At 51.3% G+C, this 7,105-nt stretch overlaps 1 long non-coding RNA gene across 1 annotated transcript in view; it reads left to right on the forward strand.

Annotated features, from left to right (window-relative positions):
• The first annotated feature begins 831 nt into the window (after positions 1–831).
• Positions 832–7,105, forward strand: part of LOC119975909 — a 64,043-nt gene continuing 57,769 nt past the window's right edge. The window contains exon 1 of the long non-coding RNA XR_005462827.1: positions 832–981. This is a non-coding gene — a long non-coding RNA (uncharacterized LOC119975909). The remainder of the gene's footprint in view (positions 982–7,105) is intronic.

Raw genomic sequence — 7,105 nt, forward strand, 5'->3', positions numbered from 1 at the left:
TTAGCTTACTGCCTAACTCCCTGAACTCCTTCTGCAAGGCTACAACTCTCCCTCTTCATGATACCTTGTATTCATTCAGAGACATCATTGACCCTGGCACCAGAGGGGCAACACACCAGCCCGGAGTCTCTTTCACGTCCACTGAAGCACCTATCTGTGCCTTTAGTAACGAGTTCCCTGTAACTACAGCTCTCCTGCACTTCACCCTCCCCTGCTGAGCAACTGAGCCAGTTGTGGTGCCATTGTTCTGGCTGCTGTTGTTTTCCCCTGATGAGCTGTCTCCGAACACTATCCAAAACGGTATACTTGATTAATATGAATTGCACTTTCTGATTATTTCCCCTCCTGGTGTGTGTTCCAATATTGAGGACATTGCCAAGTTGCAGTCTCTGCCCCAACACTAATCATCCCGCACGTGCAGGCGAAAACTTTTCATAAACTGCCTCAGCCGGATGGCAACAGATGACGTTTCTTCACATCTATCTCCGACTGGTCTCTTTGTTGACTGCAGACAGATTGCCTGTCTCAACGCCGATTGGCCCGATGTGCACGGCACAGAAACCGGAGCTGCTCTGATTGGTCAAATTAACCTAGTAACTGATGACGATATGGTGTCCGATTTGTTGCTCAAGCCTCTCCCTCCCCTGATTGGTTGGCCTTTGCACGGGCTGATTGGCTGTTTACCGCTCACTCTCCCGCCCTTTGTCTATTGCTCTGTTTTAATTGGTCCCTGCTCTCCTGTGCTAATTGGTTACTGGCTACTTCCTTCTCTGTTCTTATTGGTTAGTGTATGCTGAATCCGGATTGGCCAGTCTCTCTGTTTAAAGTCTCCTCGGGCTGTTGACGATTTCAGTTTCTCATTGAGCTGCTGGTGGGAAATGTCTCTGCTCCGAATGGCTAATTCCCGCTCCCTGTGGATCAGGATCTTCCTCCTCATCTGGAGCCTGATCATCTTCAATGGGGAGAGAGAGAGTGGAGCCGGTAAGTACCCGAGTTACAGCCAGTGTGACGGGATAGACTGGGTGTCCGGGGAGAGGAACTCCGGGAGAGTGGATCTGCCAATAACTGAAACCCGGCAGATTTTTGCAGTGTAAAGTCTGCAGTTTTCAGAAACCATTCCTCAGACGTTATTGTCACGACTGTTTCGGTGCCACTTCATGTTCCCGTCTGGACCTAAAAATTTATTGATTTCACTTCCAATTTCCTCCCCTCCATCACCTTCACGCGATCCATCTCTGACATTTCCCTTCCATGGCCTTTCTATTTTAATTTCTGGGGATAGACTGTCCACTAACATCCATTACAAACCCACTGGCCCCCACAGCTATCTTGACTATAGCTCTTCATACCCCAAATCCTGTAGGGGCTCCATTCCATTTTCCCAGTTCCTTCGCCTCCGTGGCATCTGTTCTGATGATGGATTTGTTTTTGTCACGTGTACTGAGGTACAATGAAAAGTATTGTTCTGGGTATAGTCCAGACAGTCCATACATGAAAGAAATTCCATACATAAAAGAAAGACATAGGACATATTTAAATAAACAATGTAAATACATAGACACAGGTGAGCATAGGGAGTGTAGTACTACTCAGTTGAGAAGATGAGTGAAGAGATCAGTTTAGTCCATAAGAGGGTCATTTAGGAGTCTAGTGACAGTGGGGAAGCTGTTTTTGAGTCTGTTCGTGCTTGTTCTCAGACTTTTGTGTGTCCTGTCCTATGGAAGAAGTTGGAAAAGTGAGTAAGCCGGGTGGGAGGGATCCTTGATTATGCTGCCTGCTTTCCCCAGGCAGTGGGAGGTGTAGATGGAGTCCATGGATGGGAGGCAGGTTTGTGTGATGGACTGGGCGGTATTCACGACTCTCTGAAGTCCCTTGCGATCCTGGGCCAAGCAGTTGAAGGTGGAGCTGTAGTTAATGAACAGGAGCCTGATGTAGGAGTCCTTGTTGTCGAGATGCTCCATGGATGAATGTAGGGGCAGGGAGATGGCATCTGCTGTGGACTGGTTGTGGCGGTATGCGAATTGCAGTAAATCAGGGCATTCTGGGAGTATGGAGTTGATTTATCTCATGATCAACCTCTCGAAGTACTTTATAATGATAAATGTCAAGACCACCAGATGGTAGTTGCTGAGGCACATTGCCTGGTTCTTCTTTGGCACCAGTATGATGGTGGTGTCGGACTGGAGTAGGGAGAGGTTGAAGATGTCCGTGCACACATCTTCCAGCTGGTTCCCGCAGGATCTGAGTGCATGACCAGGGGCCCCGTCCGGACCCGTCACTTTCTACGGGTTCACTTTCAAGAAGGCCGATCTGACTTTGGAAGCTGTGACGGAGGGTGTGCCCGAGGCTGCTGGGCAGTTGACAGTGGTTTGATGGTTTCCTGCTTGAACTGAGCATAGAATGCATTGAGTTCATCGGGGAGGGTGCGCTGCTGCTGGAGATTCTGCTCAACTTTGCTTTGTAGCCCATTATGTTGTTTAACACTTGCCACAACTGACAAGAGTCCATGACATTAGTCTGTTATAGTCTTGGCATCCCTGATGACTTTGCGGAGGTTATACCTGGATTTCTTGTACAGATCAGGGTTTGCTACTTTCCAAAACGGTGCTGCTGACATGTCTTCATTCTTCTCCTGCACCTCTGCTCTCACCCCCTCACCTCCCTCCAGAACCAGGATAGGGTCCCCCTTGCCCTCACTTTTCACTCCACCAGCCTCTGCATTCAAAGAAACAATCTCTGCCAGTTCTCCAGCAGCGAACTCCAGCAAGATACCACCACCAAACACACATTCCCCTCACTCCCCTGTCAGCATTTCTCGGGGACCTTTCGATCCGGATCCACTCCTCCATCACCCCCAACACCTCACCCTCTTCCCACGGCACCTTCCCATGCAGTCGCAGAGGTGCAACACTGTCTCTTTACCTCCTCCCTGCTCACCATCTCAGGCCCTAAACATTCTTTTCAAGTGAGGCAGTGCTTCACGTGCACCTCTTTCAATCTGGTCTATTGCATTTGCTGCACCCAATGCGGGTGAAGCCCAGCACAAACTGGAGGAACAGCATCTCATCTTCTGATTAGGCACATTACAGCCTTCTGAACTTAAACATTAGAGTTCAACAACTTCAGACTGTGAACACTCTCCTCCTCCTTCACCCCATTTTTTTTATTTCTATCAATTTATTTTCATTTCTTCCATTGAACTGTTTTTCCCTCACCATTGTCCTCTCCAATTGGGCCATCTGTTTCTAGTTGCCCCTTGACACACTGCTCACCTTTGTTCTGGCATTCACACATTACAATCTCTTTTCAGCGAATTGGACATTCTGAATTCTCCCTCAGTGTACCCGAACAGGTGCTGTAAGTGTGGCTACTAGGGAATTTTCACAGTGACTTCATTGCAGTGTTAATGTAAGCCTACTTGTGGCACTAATAAAGATGATTATTATTATGTGCCACGATCAGCACCTTTAGCCTTAATCACCCCCATTTACATTTGTTTTGTCTTCTGCCCTCAACAACTTTGTCAATCTCTACTTATCGTTGGCCCCTATCCAGCCCCATTGCTCCCTGCCACCCCCCCCCCCCCCCCCCCCGCCACTCCAATATAAATCTGACCCCATTTCCATCCAGCTTTGACAAAGTCATCCAGCCTCGAAATGTTAGCTCCCTTTTCTCACCACAGTTGCTGTCAGACCTGTTGAGATTGTCCAGTTTTTCCTGTTTTTGTGTCAGATTCCAGCATCCGCGGTAATTTGCTTTTATCTCAGACATTATTGCTGCTTGTAGGAATTCAGGAAAATATCCTCAAATATCTTTCAGTAATGATCCCTTCTCCTACATAGGGTCAGGAGATTTTGCCGTTTCTGGTCATTACTGTACCACCTCCCCTTGAGTATTTGGTGTACTTGGACTTTCAGAAGGCATTTAATATAGTGCCACACAATAGACTTGTGTCGAAAGTTATAGTTCATGGAGAAAAAGCGACAGTAGCAATATGATCATAGCATAGATCATAGATGGTGGCATGACAGGTGGAGAGAGCAGTCAATAAAGCATAGAGGGTGGGATTCTCCATTGGCTGACGCCGAAATTGGGATTGGACGATAGGTTCCGACACCAAAATTGTGGTGGGTGCCGATTTGACACCAAAGCGCAATTTTTAGTCTCCTCGATATGCGGTCTGGAGCGCACATACAGTAAACACCGTTTGTATGTCATTAGCGGCCTGACCCGGTATTCTCCGTGGCCTCCGCTAGTCTCCCCCTCCAAAGGGCCGAGTTCCCGATGGTGCTGTTCACTTCTGCTTTTAAAAATCGTGAAACCGGCATCGCGGCTGAGGGAGAGACAGGGGAGGAGCGACCGTGGACTGCCGGGCTGCTCCGGGTGGTGAGGGGGCGATGGGGGAATGGACAGTGTGGCCGGGGTGACCCCCTGCCCCCCAGTGCCAAGGAATGGCCGCCATTACCATGGTCTGCAAGGCAGCCGTCTTGCAGCACACCCCACTAACCACCCTCCTTGGCCCCGGTTCTGCAGAGTGACACGGGCCATATAGGTTCCCTCACCTCTGCACCTCACCGTCCGCCATACCTACCACCACCCAACTGGCTGCCACCCTCCAGCGGGGCATCTGGCAGCCCTCCTGGGGGAGGGGGGAGACTGGTACGCTGGACAGGGGGATCATATCCCTGGCAAGGGCTGTGTCAGCCGATGGTACACTTGGCAGCAAGTCAGGCACCAGGACCCGAGTCCCCATGGTGCCGGGCACAGACTGGGTCTGGTTGAGCATGGGGTACGTACCATCTAACATGTCGGCTTTTCACCCCCCTGCAGACAATGGATATTGGAATTAGGTAGCCTTCCTGCTATTCGCCGCAGCCCTGGGGAAGCCCTGCGGCTTTTCAAGCTGGAACTGCTCGAGGAGGAGGAAGCTGCAGCACTGGAGCGGGCACCAGAGGAACAGGAAGCAGCCACCCAGGTTGGGGAGCTGCCCGCCCAACAGGTCGAAGAGGAGGTGCTAAATGAGGCCTCGCGTGTACCAGCAGCTTCTGTCATTCGAGGACCTAAAGGACCGGGCAAGTTGTCGAAGATTCCGGCTCAGTAGTGTGCAGTGTGACATATCTGCCAGATGATGGCGCACCTGACACCGCCGGGGGAATGGGAGAGAATACCCACTCCCGGTGGCCATCAAGGTGACGGTCACCATGACCTTCTACGCGACAGGGTCCTTCCAGATGCTGAGTGGGGACCTGTCTGCGATTCACAGACCTCGGTGCACAGGTGCATCTGCACCGTCACGGAGGCAATGTATGCCCAAGCAGCCCAATCCATCCATTTCAATGTGGACCTAGCCCACCAGGATGACCAGGCAGCCACCATCGACAGGATGCCCCGATTCCAGGGGAGCCTCTTCACTGAAGTGCCCACCCAAAGTGAGTGTCTCCGTGATGGTGGGGAGTGTTGGAGACCGCTGTGACAGAAGGTCTGTCATCCTCCGGCTCTTGCTCCGTGTACTTAGTTTCAGGTCGAGGGTTGCCATCCAAGCTGCTCTCGCTGTCAATGCTCAGCACACAGTTGGGGGGGGGAGAGATGTGTGTCATGCTATGCTTCCTGAAGTCGTTGGTCAGTTTCTTGGTCTTTCCAACATTTAGAGAGCGGTTGTTTTCGGTAGACCATGCAACCAAGTGATTTATCTCTCTTCTGTAGTCTGATTCGTCGGTGTTTGAAATATGACCCACCACAGTCGTATCATCTGCACACTTATAGATTGATTTGGAGTTGAATCTTGCCACACAGTCGTATGTGTACAGGGAGTACCGGGGAGGACTGAGGACACATCCTTGCGGGGTCCCGGTGTTGAGGACTAGTGTGGAGGAGGTGTTGTTACCTACCCTGACAGATTGCAGTCTGTTGGTGAGGATCAAGAGTCCAGCTGCACAGGGAGGGGTCAAGTCCAAGGTTGCAGAGTTTGGTTATTAGTCTTGTTGCAATAATGGTGTTGAAGGTGGAGCTGTAGTCTATGAACAGCAGTCTTACATAGGTGTCCTTGTTGTTGAGATATTCGATTGTAGGTCCAGAGAGATAGCATTGGTTGGGTCGGTAGGCGAACTGCAATGGATCAAGACCGTCTGGGAGGCTGGCAGTGATCCATGACTAGCGGCTCAAAGCATTTCATGATAACAGACGCCATGGCCACCGGCCGGTAGTCGGTGAGGCACACTACCTTGTCTTCTTTGGTACTGGTATGATGGCGGTCTTCTTGAAGCAGTTAGGGACCTCAGAGTGGAGAGGTGAGGTGTTGAATATATCTGCGAATACACTCGCCAGCTGGTCAGCACAAGCTCGGAGTGCTGGCCCAAGGACTCCGTCGGGGCCCGTCGCTTTCCACGGGTTTACTTTCAAGAAGGCAGCTCTTATCTCCGAGGCTGGGTATGGGTGCGTGTAAGGTTGTTGGGGAGGGTGGCACTGATGTATTGGCTGGCTGTTCAAAGAGGGCATAGAACTTGTTCAGATTATTGGGTAGGGATGCTCCAGTCCCAGAGATTCTGCCTGGCCTTGCTTTGTAGCCTGTAATCTTATGTAAGCCCTGCCATAGATGTCATGGGTTTGTGTCGTTGGCCTGGCACTCTAGTTTGACGGATGTTACCTGAAGGCCCTCCCCCAATGCTCCACCCGTGATGGGTCGATTTCCTGACCGCACAGTTGATGTGTGGTCTCAGCAGTCGGGAACCCGGCGTGGCAGCTGCGAACTGTGTCCAGGGCCACACAGTCGGGCGGGAGCCGTACTGCTGGCCGGGGGGCTTCGGCGAGGGCTGAGGGGACAAGTGATGAGGGGGTGTTCAGGGGGGCACTATCTGGCAGGTCAGATCCGAGCACGGCTGGCACCATGTTATACAGTGTGACCGCTGGAGGTCGTCGCCATGCACATGCGCGGCTATGGACCCGTCAATTATCTAGCCGGTTATGTTATGTCAGCGGATCGGTGATGGGGCGGCGCTGCTGTTTCCCATGTAAAATGCCATGGATCCTCCGGAGAGAGGGCTGCTCAGTGTTGCTGCCAATGGATAATCCATGCACTTTCATGACAGAAAAAATCGGCGCCGGGGGG

This window comes from Scyliorhinus canicula, chromosome 13 (assembly GCF_902713615.1).
Source record: "Scyliorhinus canicula chromosome 13, sScyCan1.1, whole genome shotgun sequence".
Taxonomy (NCBI): domain Eukaryota; kingdom Metazoa; phylum Chordata; class Chondrichthyes; order Carcharhiniformes; family Scyliorhinidae; genus Scyliorhinus; species Scyliorhinus canicula.